Genomic DNA, 18,558 nt, shown 5'->3' on the forward strand with positions numbered 1-18,558 from the left:
TTATTACAGCTGTTTGCAAACGTCTCACAAAATCGGCAAAAGGTCCATTGGGACCTTGCTCTATTTTTGTAAAAAGCTTTACTTCCATCTTGCTGTCCAGGGAGAGAATGGACATGTATAAATTTTCAGGTTGATTCATGTTATTTGTTACATTATTACTAGCCACTCTTTATGGGGCTACATCATCTTATGTGAAGATGTTACTAGATAATTTATCTTATGAAATCTTAACCCCAAACTGGAAATCCATATCTAAGACATGTCTAGAACCGGGACAAAATTTATTGTGGCTTTCAGAGTTTCATGAATTATATAGGATTCAAGCCCAACACAATAGGTAAACAGGAACTATTGGACAAATCACTTTTGACCAACTAGCTGGTGAAGGTCAGTATAGAGAGAATTCAGAACAGATTTATTATCCTATAACAGTGTATGAGCAAATTTCTAAGGCTGCAATAAAAGCTTTGGAATGTAACAAATAACATGAATCAACATGAAAATTTAAGTACTGCAATAGTCTCATCAACAATTTTTTATCTCAAGAAATCCAATGATTCTTGCAATTACATAAAATACATAAACACATAGCAATATAACACAGAATAGTAGTAATGTAACAAATAACATGAATCAACCTGAAAATTTGTACATATCCATAAGTCCTAGAAATAGTCCAAAAGGATTCATTGTGCATTAGTTCATGTGCCAGGAATACAATAATTCCTGTAAGCTCTGAAGTACTGCAATAGTCTCATCAATAATTTTTCATCTCAAGGAATCCAGTGATTCTTGCTGGTTTTTCAAGAACTAAAACAGTCTCATCTTGTGTTAGGAAATCCAATGATTCCTGAAAAATTTTAAAGTCCTTTTAAGTCTCATTGTCAGCCATGCTGTTTCAGTGTCAGATGCTTCTTAAATCTCCTTTGTTCTGAAGTTTTTCTCTTTTTCTATTTCATCTCAGGAAATCCAATGATTGTTGCTGGTTTTTCAGGAACTGAAAGCTGAAGATTTTAAAGTTTTTTGGACAGTCTCTTTCAATTGTCAGCCATGCTCTTTCAATGGTGAGCACAATCAGAAACAGGACCACCCAATATTTCTTGGGTCTTCTCCTTTGTTTCAAGGGTCTGCTTCTTCTCTCTGAGATGGACAAGGTGAGTGCGGCTCGTTGGCACCCATCTGATTCCTTCTCCACATGTAGAGATGCAAGCAAACCCTCTCCCCCAAGCAGTTAGCCTATCTGGTCCCTTCCATTCACCACTTTCTGGATCTCTCCACATCACCTGGCAATTATCTAAAGATAGTGGAGCTGCTCGCACTGGACACTGCTCTTCTGATGGGTTATAAAACCTGTCTGCTGGAGCCAGTGCATCTTTATCAAAGATTAAAAAATTAATGGTATGGAGAACTAAATTCGGAAGTTCTCTAGGGTTACCCGTGGCAAGAGAGAGATCCATTCCATTTTCCACTTGGCTGGCTGGAGGACTGAAGGACAAATCTTTGGATTTGGAGACATTCGGAGGGAGCTCTTGGAACCAAGCAGAGAGATAAGCCTCTAAGAATCTAGCTATCCGGGCCCAAGGAAAGAGACAAGACTTGGAAGGAGAAATAAACATTTGTATTTTTACCAGCTGACTGTATTTGGGGTAATTATTGATCTGAACTGATACTAAGGCTGCCTCCAGAAAATCTCCTCGAGAAACCTTTTCTCGCAGAGAAAACTATTATATTTTTTTAAAAAATCACCACATTTTAATACTTGCAGGGTTCTAAGGCTAACCCAATTGTTAGGGAAAAACAATTTTTTCACTTGCCATTTTAGCTTTTGTCTATACTTTCATTTACACAGACCAGTCTCTCACAAGGACAACACTTGTAGATATTAAATAAATATATCCTGAGTAAATACTCAGCAATAAAGGAAAAGAATAATACCATATTCATCATATATTAAAGCTAACACAGGAATAATAAATACATTTTATTGTAATATAATTTATACATATACCTAGGATACCTTCTCCCACCAATGCACTTATTATTTGTGTGTCTACTTAAAGAAACCTAGAAATATAACACACAAGTAAGGAGAAGCCAAATGTTATAGACAAATCACAACTCTAGAATGCAAACTTTAAATTTATCCATCCATTCAGGAATAAGAATTTGCTTATTTGGTAACTACTCCCTTATTGATCTTCACTACTCTTCAGCTGGGAAAATCTGCTTTTTTTCTAATCTCAAATTAAAGCATTTACAAGCAATTTTCACTTGCAATCATCCTCAAAAAGGCACTAGGAAGTTATTATACTCTTAATTTAGTTAGCAGTTTCTTCTAAGCCAGAAAACCCCACAAAAGTCATGAGGCTGTCTCTCTGGGAAATATAGACAAATCCAGCCAGTTCTGCTTTATGCAATCAATTCTAAGAATTTCTTCCAATAAGCCCTTATAAAAACAAACCACAAGCCCGTTTTTCATTTTTTTGTTTTCCATTTCAAACCAGAGAGGGCAGTAGAGAGCAACAGGTATTTCTGAGAGGTGGGTTTTTTGGTTGTTTTGTTTGTTTTGGTTTTAATCCCTTACTCAGATTCTAGATAATATTAAAGATGTTGTAGAACTTCAGTCAATTCAGTCAATCAAAAATCGTACAGCTCAAAAAGAGTTGACTTTTTTTTTTTTAACTTATTGGTAACTATTCTCCTGTTCTACTCCAGCCAAATTTCTTTACCTTTTCACTTTCAACAGTTTTGAATCAGAACCTCCTAGTACTTAGTTAACTCATTTTTTACTTATAAAATCTTCCTTATGAAATCAATCAATGGTTCTTGGTTAATTTTGATGTTATATAACTATGTTTTGTGAGTTTAAAACAGTTACAAACTCTGTAATTTTCAAAGAAGTCCATTTTAGTAATCTGTGCTTCTTATAACTTACAACTGTATTTCTTTATACTCACATTTTATCAGTTTTTAATAGTTTTTCTTTGTATCCTCTAATTTGTGGTTCTCAAACTTTTGTTTTCAGTGTCTTTATCCTATTAAAAGTTATTGAAGATTTCTCCAACGCGTTTTTGTTTATCTGGGTTATATTTATGGACATTATACCATATTGGAAATAAAAACTATTTTTGAATTTGTAGACCCTCTAAAAGGGTTTCAAAGATCCCCAGGATTCTCTAGACCATACTTTGAGAACCACTGCTCTAAACCATCACATTAAAAAAAAAAAAAAAAAAAAAGCATTACTTCACATCTTTCACAAAGTGATTGAAGCTTTTATATTCATGACACAGCTCATTTTCTGCCCCAAATTCCTCATATGCTATCTAAAATCTGAAAAATTTTACAAGGATTTCAACAGTTTTTATTAAATTAAAAAAAATAAAAGTTCTTTTTCTTCTCCTATCAGGCAAATGTTCACTATGAAAATGTCAAATGCCTTAAAGGGATAGTACTTTACTGACAAAAGCAAGAAGGTGATGACAGTGGACTAGGAGCATGCCAGACAAACATACTAGGATTCTACAATAATGCCACTTAATTAAAATAATTGTCTCCAAGAGATAAGAAACAATCTAGTTGTGAAAATAGGAAACACAATACATATAAAATAGTAATAATAAATTGTACAGGGTAAAAGAATTATCCAGAGGAAGGAGAGATATCTATTGTAATCAGAGAATGTTATATAGTGGGCAATGGGCTGCCCATGAAAAAAGGGTTAGGTCAAAGAAGCAGTGAGAGAATTCCACGGAAGGCAAATGATGTGTACATGTGTACATACATCCAGGCCTCCTACCCTGTGGATTATTACCTTTTATCAAGGGATTGTTGATTCTTAGTTGTTTCCTGTGCATAAACTTGTACCAGCAAGACAAGATTCGTGTAAGTGATATTAAGATAAAGTCCATCGACTTCAGCCTGACCTTGAATATTGTCCTTTAAATACATCTTTCTACATGTACCTTATTCTCCTTCTTTGGAGGTTCCTTCTTCCTAATTCTTTCCAGATTCTGTGTTTGCTTTCTCCTTTTCCTCCCCATATTTAAGAGAACATACATGGTATATCTCTCTCTATTCTTTCCTTTCTCCCCCTCTTTTTTAGTTAATAAATCAAATCAACAAATCTCATCAATTCTTCTTATCCAACTTCTCCAGAACCTCTCTCTTCCTTTTCATTCATAGTCTGAGATCTGATATCCCTGATGCTTCCTTATCAGAAAATGCCACTATTAAATTCAGTCATGAAACATTCCTGATTTTTTAGCATATTAACTCCTCTTCTCAAAAGCTTTTGGTAGTTCTTCTTTAACTACAAAATAAAGTTCAAACTTCTCAGCCCTTTCTATCTGAACTAAAGTTAACTCTCTAGATTTGTCCTAGACTACCTCTCTATAGGAAAACTGATCTCTCCATGGTCCTCTGAACCTGCCATATACATTCCCATGGAAACACTTTTTCTCATCATTTGCCTTCCTTGGAATTATCTCACTGCTTCTTTGACCTAACCCTTTTTTCATGGTTAACCTATTGCCTACTATATAACATTCTCTGATTATAGCAATTTATAGGTATCTCTCCTTCCTCTGGATAATTCTTTTACCCTGTACTATTTATTATTACTATTTTATATGCATTGTGTTTCCTATTTTCACAACTAGAATATAGATTCTCTTCAAGCAGGGGTGTTCTCATACCTGGTACTTAGATTCTTGTTTTTGAAAGGAAGATGCTCAGCAAATTTTTATCGATGGTGACTTAGACTGTGAGTTACTTGAGAGTAGTATCTATTTTTTTCTTTTCTTTGTATCCCCAGCACTTAGTATAGTGTCTGATATAATAAATGCTCCTTAACTAACTAGTTGAATTAGACTGACTGAATTAGCCTGTGGGGAGATAGACTAAACCACTTTCTGCCGTAGTTGATCAGTTTGGACTGCCCACATACTTCATCATAGAGGGAAATTATAAATGTGAGACTGGACTACCCCTTGGCCTTTTCCCCATCATCACTGGATACTGGATATTAGATGTAAGTATCACTTTTGTAACTAAGCCTCATCCCCATACTAATTTTCTTTTCCTTCTGTGATTTCTTTCAATCTTTCTTCATCTCCCACTCCTCAGCCAAAAATTCATATTTTCTCCTTTAGCATTTATAGTTTGGGTCTAGGATGGATGCAGAGGCACCTGTTTCCATGGTGATGCTGAAAGGACTAGTACATTGCAAGTGTAGGCGATAGTAAAAATTGGCTCAGAATTCAGAAGCTCCAACGTTAGCTGGGTTAGTGATGCTCAGTAGGGAAGAGGGAGTAAACAAAAAGAGACTTCTGAGACAAAAGGAATATGACATAATTTCAGTTTGAATATCTCTAGAATTCCCTGCTTTTTTCTACAACCTCTAATTCTAAGGGCCAAGGGATATGAGGTCCTCAGAAAAAAAAGAAATAGGATTTTGGGGGCAATTTAGGTATGCAGAAGTGACAACCCCTGGTTTGTTCTGAGACATTTCCCAAATTCCCCTATTTCTTAATAGTATTACCAATCTCCTCTTCCCTTCAGAGATGAGTCATCTACCCTAGCTCCTGGAGCTATGATTGTCCCCTTCTTCTTACCCATTCTCAAGCCTACTATCTTCTTTCTAACCTTTCAAAACTTGGTTTTCCTAGTTGTTGGGGAGTGTTACTAGTGGGCCAGACAACAGAAAGCAGCCTGTCCCATTCAATCCATTGTCATCCTTCCTCCTTCCTCCAATTTGCAAAAAAAGGGGAAATTTCAGGACAAGGAGATTGGGTTTTGGCAGGGGTTGATATGGGTTATGGTTTACTTATGAGTTGCAAACGGTACCACTCAAGGCCCCCATCTAGAACATTAAAATGACAAGTGTAGTTACAGGTGTTTGGGACAAAAAGACCTACCCAAATTGACTACTATAGAGATCACTCATAGAAAGCAGAATTATTTATTAGAATCTTGAGGAGCAGGCCCCATCCTGGTCTGTGAGTCAAATTCACAGCAGGAGAGAGCCACTCTCTTGAAAATGTTCACAATATTTATACATTTCAGACAAAGAACCTCCAAAAATCCCACCCTCTATATGGTGTGATTGGTCACATAAGTCTATTCCCCTGTTTGGTCAGTGGAATGCAGTAGATGTATTGTTTTCCTACCAGTGTCTTTCCTTGAACAATGAAACATAGTCTAGACCTAATCTAAAATGGCAATGTTTCTCACCACGAATCCTCTTTTGGACAGTGGAATCTACATTCCAGGCCTTATCTAAAATCACATGCTTCCTAAGCCTTTAAGGCTAACAGTTCCTGATCAATATGTGCTTAATTTGAAAATTCTTCACCTTTTTCCCACACACAGGCCAGATTCAATGTTTGACTAACCAGTCAGCTAGGGTCTTAAACATTTTTTTCCTAACTTTCACTTCAATGTAATTAAATTGAATAATGTTTTGTGTACTTGAATAATTATTTGATATATGATTATTAAATAATGCAAATATAAATTAGACTGAATATAACTGAATGCAATGTGCCTATAAAAGGCTATTTTATAAGAAAAAGTTTACCACTAAAGTGCTCCAGAAGGAGAGGGATATGATTCTCACTCTCCTCTAACTCCTACTTTTGGAATGTCCATCAGAAGCTGGGATTACAAAGAAAGGCAAAAATCATTCCTGTTCTCAAGGGACTCACGTTCTAATGAGGGTGAAGAATGTGAAAATAACTAGGTATAAACAAGATATATACAGAGTAAATGGAAGACGATCTCAGAAAAGAAGGTTGAGGAGGAATAAGGGAAAGAGAAAGGACTCTTTCAGAAGACAGGATTTGATTTGAATCTTGAAGAAAGCCAGAGAAATAAGTTGGGGAACTGAGGAGGAAGAAAACATTTCAATGCAAAATCAAGAGATGTAGAAACAATAGATAAAAGCCAGTTGGCTGAATCAGTGATATGTGGAGGAGGGTAAAGTATAAAGAGACTAAAGAGGAAAAGAGCCAGATTTTGAAGGTCTTTAAATACCTAATGTAGGATTTTATATTTTATCCTATAGGTAATAAAATGTTACCATAGGTTTGGGTTTTTTGTTGATTTGTTTTTTGGGGGGAATAGGGTGTAACATAATCAGATCTATGATTTTGGAAAATCACTTTGACAGCTGAGTGGAGAATTATTAGTCGGGAAGAGTTGAGGCAGGGAAATCAATTTGAAGACTATTGCAGTAGTCTAGGCAAGATGTGATGAGGAATACTACCAGTCTTTTCTAGTCACTAAAGTGGCACTAACTATATGTACATATGTGTGTGTGCCTGTATATGTATGTATGCATACATATGTTTGTATATGTACATATATTTCTGTAAAAATATGCCTATATGAGTGTGTATCTGTATATGTATGTATCCATATGTGTGTATACATATATCTATGTGCATGTACATATATGTCTATGTGTTTTGGAGTATATTTGTATATAGGTATATGTATATATGCCCATACCTGTATGTGTGTATATATGTATTGTATTATGTATTGTATCTATGTACATGTGTCTCTATGTATATGTGTATGTGTGTTTGTACATGCACACAGGTCAGGTGTTTATGTGTATGTCTATATATGTACACGTGTGCAGTGTGTACATGTGCATAGGTACACATACTTTTATGTATATTGTATGTGTATACATGTGTCTATGCATGTGTATGTGTGTCTGTAGGTCTGTGTGTCCATATATTGTATATGTACACATGTCCCTACATATTATATATGAGTGCATATGTATATGTCTGTGTATGTCTATGTGTCTATGTGTATGTGTGCCAATACATATATCTGTATGTATTTATTGTATCTGTATATATATGTGTGACTCTTTGTATATTATATTGTGTGTATATGTGTGTCTATATCCATGTACATTATATATGCACATGTGTCTCTGTGTATATTGTATATATGCATTTGTATATGCAGACATGTTTGTGAATACATGCATATATATCTATTTATGTGTCCATATGTGTATTCCGCATGTGTGCTGTCAATGTGTGTATGCATTTATGTACGTGACCACGTGTCCATGTGCACGCATATATTATTGTGTATGAAATGTGTGTGCTTGTGTATGTGTATATGTATTGAGTGTATATCTATATACATATCTATATGTGTATGTATACATACATATATATTTGTGTCTACATATGTATGTGTATGTGTGTGTGTGTGTGTGTGTGTGTGTGTGTATAGGTCCTCACTTCATCAACTGACTACTAAACTTGCCTACCATAAGACTCAAAGATTTAAAGTTGGAAGGACATGTAGTCCAAGATTTATATTTTAAATATGAGGAAAACTAGGGGCAGAGAATTTAAATAATTTGCCCAGAGGTAAGGAACAGAACTAAGAGATGAGCAGAGATCCTCTGACTTCAGTTCCATTATTCTCCCCTGAACAGTTCTGGAGGAAGATTGGTCAGACATATTCCCACTAGACCTTTTTAGATTATTTGCATCCCTGAGGAGTTGAACGACTCAAAGAGAAGCCTGTGTTTCTGGGTCAACCTTGATTTGAACTGCAACTCTAGCTCTAGGGGGCCTGGCTGAGATTATCTTGGTGATACTCAGCTCAGATGTGTTATTCTAAGATGTGACACCATCTGGGAGTGGCCAGAGACCTGAATTTGTGCTGAATTAGAACTAAACTGTTCAATCTCAGAAACAGCTTGAGAAAGACATAGAGGGAAAATAGAGCAATTATTCTGCCTCAATCATTACCTCTCTGCCAAAAGCTGGATAACATGGTTCTCTGGAATCCCAGTTGGTCATTTTGTATAACTTAAGGTCATACAGACTTTTCTAGGACACTAGAAAATTCAATGACTTGCCTTGAATCATATACAGACATTAAGTTAGAAGTAGAAGAAAGTAGAAAGAAAATTTTTCTTTAATTTTTAATTTTCTAGCCTCAGATATTTACTACTTGGGTAAGCCTGGGCAAGTTATTAAAACCCTTTTTGCCTCAGTTTCCTGATCTGTAAAGTGACCTGGAGAATAAAATGGCAAACCCCTCCAAGGATCTTTGCCAAGAAAATTCCAAATGGGGTCACAAAGATTCAGGAAGGACTGAAATGACTTAATAACAACAATTAAAAAAGGCTTCATTTAATTTTCACAACAATCCTAAAAGGTAGATAATTCAGGAGATATGATTATCTCCATTTTTAGATGAGAAAAACAAGGTGCAGAAATGACAGAATCAGAATGAACATGTGAAAGCTGCAACAAAGCACATTTGGACTTGATACTGGAAAACCAATTAGGACTGTTCAAAGTTGAATGAGCTGCCCCTGATTAGAAATTTTCAAGCAATAGTCTAATGATCACTTGTGAGAAAGAATGCTGTAGAGAAGAATTCATCCATGGCTATATGTCCTTTAAAGTCCATCCTACTCTGATATTCTGTGATTTAATAAGCACATATATGTGCCTATTATGTGCCAACCTTAAGTATTCTATGATCCTAACATTAAGAGGGAGAGGAAAAAGAATAAGCATATATATAGTGTCTACTATGTGCTAGGCACAATGCTAAGTACTAAACTGCCCATCCATTATGCCATGCTGACTCCCTAAATAGAGAGATGATGAGTTATTATGATGCTGTTTGTAATCCTTAGCATTTTATTTGAACCTTGGCTCATTCTGGACCTTAAGTTCCAGATATTATTATAGTATCATTTCAGATCTACAGTGTTCTTACATTTATCTTTGGAGATGGCTGCCCCTCTCCTTTTTTTTATATGAAAAAAGGAAAAAGCACTTATTTAATTCACATTATGTATTAGTCACAATGCTTTAAGTCCTTTATAAATGTTTCATTTTAGCTTCATAACCCTGGGAGATAGATGTTATAATTATTTCCATTTTACAATTGAGGAACCTGGGATGGTAAGAGGTTAAGTGACCTGTGCAGGATAACAAAGTGGGGAGGAAGGATTTATTAAACACCTACTATGTGCTAGACTCTGAGCTAAGTGCTAGGATTATGTACATATATATCCTCCTGCCTCTAGGAAGCAGATGATCTGGAAGAGATTTTTTTTTTTTTTTTTAAGGTAAATGCATTCATGGGATATACTTTTAAAAGTACAGAGCCCTGGAATTCAGGGTATTTGCTATATATAAATATGCTTTGGGGAATTCAACTTATTTTTTAATTAGGGTCTGTTTGTTAAGTGTTGAGGGAATGCAGAATGATAGGACTGACAGAAATTTAGAATTTAATTCAGAAGGTTTACTAAGGGAGGCTTTTGGAGTTTGGTTTGGTTTGTTTTTTTTAGCGAGAAGGGATCATGAATTGGTAAATTCAAAGAAAGTACAGAACTCATGGACTCATGGAGGGGTTTCCCTTTTCTGTGTTCTTATTGTTATGCATTTCACAATTTTAAAAAGACCAGCCTTGGAACAAATTCTTGTTAAGTCTAGAAAAAATCCAGGAAAATAAGATTAGGCCAAGGTCAGTGACTCTCTGGAAAGGAGTGGCAAGATTCTTAAGATCTTGTGCTGAGCTTCTGAACTCCAGAGTTCAGATGAGAAAGAGGAAGGGAGCTCCTGATTTATAGGCAGTTCTCCCCAAATAAAAGGAAACCCGGTCTCTGTTTTCCTGAAAGTGATCAAGAAGTCATGGCAAAGTGTAGAAAAAGGAAAGTGAGCAGAAAAATTGTGGCCTAGGGGTTCTGTGCCCACTGGAGTGAGTGCAGAGATCATGCAGCCTGTGATTGGCAGTATATGTAAATAGGCTCCTGTTATCAGTCTTTTGGAATTCACCCTCCCTTGTCCCCATTACTCAGGCCTTTTCTACCCCAGAACTTTATCTCTAGCTGTCTGCTAGTCTTACCAGCCCAGCTTTCTCTTTTGAGAACAAAGGTGTATGTGTTGATGGGATGTGGGGTGTGGAGTGTGGGTGGCAGGGCAAATCAGGGTTTTTAACAGTGACTGGTTGTTTTCTGTTAAAATTGCCCCAATCTAGAATGCCTCAGGCCTTAAAAGGCCACTCTTGCCCAAAACTAGAGAGGCAGAAAGTTGAGCCTTCTCCTTTCAGTAACCTATATTCCTCCTTCTTCCTCCACACATCATCCCCCTCCTTCCATTGCTTTGGGGCTTCTGAGTTGAGTCCCAATGGGGCATCTCTTCTTTTGGATGGATATTTATCCTCCCCATTGTCTCTGGTCAAGATTTGGAAAGTCCTGTTGCCATGGAAACCACTGGATATTTAAGTATAGAAGGCCTTTTCCTGGCCCAGGCTTCCCAGAGCTATTCTAACCACCTCCTTCCACCACTTCTGTAAGATGGGAGAAAGGGAAGAGTATTGCTACCATAAGCTCCTATTTGCAATTCCTGTTTCCCATTCTTACTCATCTTTTAGTCCCCAGACCTGGCTAGAATTGCCTCCCTAGAGGAGTCAAATGTGAAGGTTTCACAGAAATACATAGTTTGGGGTTTGGGGGAGGCAGGCGATTGTTATGCCTTCTTTCCTATCTAGCCAAGGGAAATATATATCCAGCATATTCAGTCACGTATAGTAGAAATAGAGAGGCAGAGGATCAGATTATCTGTTCTGATCCCATTCAAGTCATTCCTTTGTGGCAAATTTGGGGGTTGGTAGAGTGGGGGAAAGGAGAGAATGGAAAGAAAAAATCAGAGATTTCAATCTTTCAGACATCTCACTTTCTCCCTGCCCAAACCAATGTACTCAATGACTAAACTACCCACTCCCCTCCCCACCCAGACTTCCAAATCTTTGTTTTGGATTTTTGCCATCTCCTTTTGCCTTTCCCTCCTCTCACCATCTCCACAACCGTGCCCCAAGGCTGCTACAAAGTGTTCTAGGTCCTTATCAGAAGCTATTACTTCCAAGGACTCATTTCCAAAGCCAGGACACTTGAGCTATCCCAGTTTCTGAAATTCTGGTGTCATATTTCTTAGCTGTTTCCATAGCCACATTGTCTCTTTTCTTGAGTGTGTCTTTTCGCTTTTCATAGTATTTTTAGACAAAGGAAGAAAATGCACTCAACTCAGGCATTAGGACTCTTCCCACTCTTCATTCTCTGCCGTTTTATTTTTTATCTCTCCCCAGCAACATGTTAATATTACCCATTGTGGAAAATTCCCCTCCTATTGGTTTTTCCAGACTTAAGTTTGATATCTTTCTTCTTAATTATTATATTGAATATTGTATTAATATTATATATTATCTTATTACTTAATTTCCCCTCAGCACTGATGTTATAGTGTTGCTCTATAATACATTAATTTACACATTTTTTTTTGTTTTGCCTTATATGTCAAAAAGTATTAAGCATTTCCTAGGAATACTGTAAGCACCACGTTCAATGAATGAACAAGAAGACATTTATTAAGCTCTTACTAGGCAATAGACAGCTAGCTGACAGTAAATAAAATGCTAAAGTGCTGGGACCTCAAGGAGCTTTTGATCTAATGGACAGAAAGGGAGATATACAACATCACCACACCAAAGGCAGGCTGCAAAGGGGGAAAAGGATACCCAGTATCTAGGCATAATGGAAAAGTCCATGATGGCTGGCTTGCTGGCCTGGGTGACATCCTTAAGAGATTGTAGCTGTTTCTGATCTGATTCCTTACTCCCCTCCCACCCCAGTGAGAGACACATCTTCTATGCCAGACTGGTAAGCTGCTCCCCTGCTCCTAGATCCATTCTTAGGAAATTTTCTAGTTATTTGGAAGGAAGTTTGGGAGGGCTTCGGAAAGTTCTTTCTTTCCTCTGTCATCTTGGCACTGAAAATCCCAGATCTTCTTCAGGATGATTTCCACTTATAAAACCTTATCAGTTGCTGATGTTGAACCATCTGATGATCCTGGAAAATATCCTTTTTAACAACTTCAGTAGCTGTGGCTATTATTCAAGATAAGAAATAGTCCCAAAGTACTGTGCAGTAGTCGGACCAAATATAATGCGGACATTTCACATCTTAAGAGCCTTGTTCAAAAACAATCAACCAGGAAAGAGGGGAAATTCAAGGGTGAAAGCATAAGGATAAGTTGAAGCACTAAGGCTATTTAACCTAGAGAAGAGGAGACTTTGGGAGAACACTGAATGGCTTCTTTCAAATTTGGAAAGTTTATTATATATAATAATAGCTAGGTTCTACACACCACTTTAATGCAAGCAAAACATCTTACATACACTATCTCAATCTATTTTTATAGCAAATCTTAATGGTAGATGCTATTGATGCTATTCTAGTGGCAGTGTAGAGAATTGTGGCTTTTGGTCAGAGGTGCAAGTCCAACATGAAAGAATTCATGAACCCGAAATATTAGTGGCAAAAAAAGGAAGTTTTATTGGCACTGAGAAGTCAGCTTCGCTAGGAAGACTGACTTCTTCAGTAACAAGGTCCTGGCAGAGAAAAGACAAGAGGTTTTCACTGAGAAAATGGTCTCTTCACAGTGGGCAGGAGTCCAGGTAAACAACTGTGCCAAGAGGCAAAGTATACTACCTTGGACTGCTGCAAAAATATGGAGTTTAGAATTATGCCCAAAAAATTATCAAATTGTGCATACCCTTTGATCCAGCAGTGTTTCTATTGGGCTTATATCCCAAAGAAATACTAAAGAAGGGAAAGGGACCTGTATGTGCCAAAATGTTTGTAGCAGCCCTGTTTGTAGTGGCTAGAAACTGGAAAATGAATGGATGCCCATCAATTGGAGAATGGCTGGGTAAATTGTGGTATATGAATGTTATGGAATATTATTGTTCTGTAAGAAATGACCAGCAGGATGAATACAGAGAGGACTGGCGAGACTTACATGAACTGATGCTAAGTGAAATGAGCAGAACCAGGAGATCATTATACACTTCGACAACGATATTGTATGAGGACATATTTTGATGGAAGTGGATTTCTTTGACAAAGAGACCTCACTGAGTTTCAATTGATAAATGACAGACAAAAGCAGCTACACCCAAAGAAAGAACACTGGGAAACGAATGTGAACTATCTGCATTTTTGTTTTTCTTCCCGGGTTATTTATACCTTCTGAATCCAATTCTCCCTGTGCAACCTAAGAACTGTTCGGTTCTGCATCTATATTGTATCTAGGATATACTGCAACATATCCAACATATAAAGGACTGCTTGCCATCTAGGGGAGGGGGTGGAGGGAGGGAGGGGGAAAAAATTGGAACAGAAACGAGTGCAAAGGATAATGTTGTAAAAAAAAAAAAATTATCCTGGCATGGAAAAAAACAAAAATAAAAAAATAAAAATAAAAAATTAAAGCCAAGAAAAAAAAAAAAATGGAGTTTAGAATTGTCCTTTATAGAAATCTGAGGCTAAAACTTCCAGTTGAAAAGAAAGCCAATGCCTCCAGGCCTAGATACTTGGAGTTTCAAGCCACTCAGTATCAGATCCAGATCTCCCAATTGAATGAAAATCACTTCGAAGGCTTCCTGAATGGGGATCCAGCTTCCCAAAAGATCAAAGTGGGGAGGGGGTGATTTGCCTTAGAAAGGCCCAGTTTGGAAAATATGCCTTCTTATAAGACTCTCTGGAGTCTGAGAGGCCAGGAATCAAAGAGGACACAATTTCAGAGTGATTATTTTACAGATTAAAGAGGACACAGTTTCACACAAACACACCCCACCTTCTTACCCCCATTACTATTAATTTTATAAATGAAGAAATTGAAGTAGACGGAAATTAACTTGACTTGCCCAGAGTTATATAAATGTGGCATGATTTGAATTCGTGTCTTCCAGTTCAGGACTATTCTAATACTCATACCTCATTTAGTACCCTGTACCCTTGAGGCTCCTCTTATTGGAAGGTGGAGGAAGAGATCCTATCAGAACCTCCACAAGGCCAGCTATCTCTTAATTTCTTACCAATCTGCATATCTTTGGACTTCATTAAGGCACTGGGTACCTTCCCCATTTTTTGCCCCTTCTCAGGTTCCATTTGTGTATTGTCTTCCCCCATGAGTTTGTAAGTTACTTGAGGACAGGAACTGTATTTTTAAAATTTGTATCCCCCATCCTCTGAATAGTACCTGGCACCTAAAAGGTGCATAATAAATGTTTACTGCCTAGTTGACTTCCTGAAGTATGCTTTTTATTCCCATGTAGGGAAAAATGTGTTCTTAGTATTGAAGGACTTGTGTTTTTGGATGATTGAGATTATGGGGTGTGTATGGTGAGAACCTCTTGCTAACACACACACAGAAGCAAAAGTTCTTGGTTGTTACCCATGATTCTTATCATTGGGTATTGGATGGGAGAAAATTTAAGATCCACTTACAAGGTTTAAAATGAGAATCAACTCTCTTCCTCTCACTGAACTTGGTGTTTGGGTCTCAGTCAGAAAGGAAGTGAATGGGACGGAAGTTTTCTCAAGTTTGTAGAATTGGGCCTAAGTCGTCACATGATCTTTAGACACAGTTGAGCCTTGGGTTTCAGGAAGTCACATGATCTCTGGAGGGATGAACCTTGAACCCTGGGATGCAGGAAGTTAGTGAAATTGCAGGAAGTGACATAACCTGTGGGAGGCAGACAACATTGGCACCCATTGGTCAAGGATGGTTATGTCCTTTTAATCTATCTAATGAAAAGGCTCAGTCTTTTGCTTTAAATCCTGGACAAGGTAGAAGCTATCTGGGTTCCAGGAGCACAACGCAGGAGTTGGGATGGCTCCCAGGTGTGTCTGGGCCTCTCCCTGCAGGGATTAAATAAATGCTTTCTCTTTGTACCTGAAGATGTCTCTGATTAATTAATTGGGAAAGGGGGTCTAGCACTGGTCCCACACAGAAGGAAGAAGGAACAAGGTCATTGACATTGGTACATAGCAGCAAATATATATGTTCATCTGATCTCGGGTCCCTCTTCTGCTTTTGTGTTTCTTTTCCTGAGCACAAGAATGTACACCTGAGATTATGTGACTAGTTTTGAACACTGATAGGAAGGTGAGCCATGAATAATCACTTCTGGACTCCACCACATGTTAGACAGTGCAGATTTAGTTGAAAATGAAATCTTTTCAGCTATCCTACAAGTGTCCTAGGAAGTCTTCACTACTTTCATAGAGGCTATAATAAAAGTAATGGGTTACTATTTCATTCTTTGTCAGTACATGCTTATGAGTTTTTCTATTCTTTAACATCAAGGAAGTCCACACTACATTTGGAGAGAAGGAGCACCCTCCAAAAGCTTAGTTCTGAAGCCTCTGAAACAGGTTGTTCACAAGGGGATTGAAAAATGCCCAGCAGATCAATATAATTTATTTATTTAAATTTATAATGATTAACAATTATTTCATTATTTAACCCTAACTCAGATAATAAGGGCCCTCCCTAGCCTATATTAGACAGTAATAGAGCCTGAGGTGGGGGGAGGGAGGAGAAAAAGAGGGGGAAGGCGGCCAAGACTCCTCTTTAGAAGACTGTCTTTCTAATTCCTACCTGAATCCATCAGAATAGAGGATTTAGATACTTAGATCATCCATTCACTGATTAGCATTTCTTAAAAAATGATCTTGCAACAGGGAATTCTGCACCCATTCCCTCAATTTATGGAACTCAGCTGGCTGAGTAATAAACAAACAAACAAACAAACAAATAAATAAATAAATAAAGCATTGACTGCCCCTAAAGGAACCCACCAAGTCTTCATCTAGCCTTCTCCTTCTACAAATATATAGCTTCCAGGCAGATTATTTCTCTCTCACATTACTCCTAATCTCTTCCTATTTATCATAATCAGCTCTACCAGATCAGTCTTGAGTTGTGTTTGGATATATTCAGTCTTGATCTTTGGGGAAACCAAGGAACCAGCATTGGGGAAACTTCTCTCTGAGTCCCAGACTTTTAAGTTTCATTTCTAATAGCTCTAATTTCTTAGAGCAGTCTGGTTAATTAAGGTATGATTTTGATATCCACTATTGGCCAGTACCTAACAGAAATAGAGCCCTTCACACAGGCTGCTAGATGGCACAGTGGAAAAAACACCCACCTCATTGACCAACATCTAATGCTCAATGAGAAGATAAGGTTGAAATGGGTTCTTGATTTAGACATAAAAGGTGATACTATAAACAAATTAGAAGAATAAGGGATAGTCTACTTCTCACATCTGTGGAGAAGGAAGGAATTTATGACTAAAGAAGACCTGGAGAGCATTATGAAGTGCAAAATGGATAATTTTGATTACATTAAATTTAAAACTTTTTATATGAATAAAACTAATGCAGCCAACATTAGAAGGGAAGCAGAAAGCTGAGGGGAAAAAAATTACATCCAATGTTTCTGATAAAGGCCTCATTTCAAAAATATATAGAGAATTAGCTCAAATTTATAAGAATATAAGCCAATCCTCAATTGATAAATGGCCAAGGATATAAGCAGAAAATTTTCAGATGAAGAAATTAAAACCATTTATAGTCATATGAAAAAAAGCTCTAAATCACTATTGATTAGAGAAATACAAATTAAGATAACTCTGAGGTATCACTTCACACTTCACAGATTGGCTAAAATGACAGGAAAAGATAATGATGAATAGGGAAGGGGGGTGTGGAAAACTGGGACACTAATGCATTGTTGGTGGAATTGTGAACTGATCCAGATACGCTGCCCAGAGGGCTATCAAACAGTGCATGCCCTTTGGTTCAGGAGTGTCTCTAGTAGGTCTGTATCCCAAAAAGATCATAAAAGGACTCACATTACAAAAATGTTTATAGCAGTACTTTTTGTAGTGGCAAGGAACTGGAAATTGGAGAATGACTGAATAAGTTATGGTATATGAAGATAAGGGAATTTTATTGTTCTGTAAGAAATGACAAGCAGGATGATTTCAGAAAAGCCTGGAAAGACTTACATGAACTTATGCTACATGAACTGATACTAAATGATATAAGCAGAACATTGTACACAAGGTTATGAGATGATCAACTGTGATGGACTTGACTCTTTTCAATAATGAGGTGATTAAAGGCAATTTCAATAGACTTGTGATGGAAAGAGCCATCTGCATCCAGAGAGAGAACTATGGAAACTGAATATGGATCAAAGCATAATATTTTCACCTTATTTTTGTTATTGTTGTTTGCTTGCTTTTTTTTTTCTTGTGTGTTTTCCTTTCATCTTTTCATCTGATTTTTCTTGTGCAGCAAGACAAAGATGGAAATATATTTAGAAGAATTGTATTCTTAACCTATATTGGATTGCTTGCTGCCTATGTGATCTCATTTGTAATAAAATTTATTATAACAAAGAAAGTTCTGTATAAATGCCAGATAACAACAATTACAACAATTTGTTGTTGTTTAATAGTTTTCAGTTTTTGGGATCACTTTTGGGGTTTTCCTGGCAAAGATACTGACAATTTCCTTCTCTGGCTCATTTTACAGATGAGGAAACTGAGGCAAACAGGGTTAAGTGAATTCAGGAAAATAAGTTCTAGACATCAGGCTAGACACTCTACTGTGTCACCTAGCTACCCCAAGACAAT

The sequence above is a fragment of the Antechinus flavipes genome, chromosome 5, assembly GCF_016432865.1.
Source record: "Antechinus flavipes isolate AdamAnt ecotype Samford, QLD, Australia chromosome 5, AdamAnt_v2, whole genome shotgun sequence".
NCBI classification, from domain to species: Eukaryota; Metazoa; Chordata; class Mammalia; order Dasyuromorphia; family Dasyuridae; genus Antechinus; species Antechinus flavipes.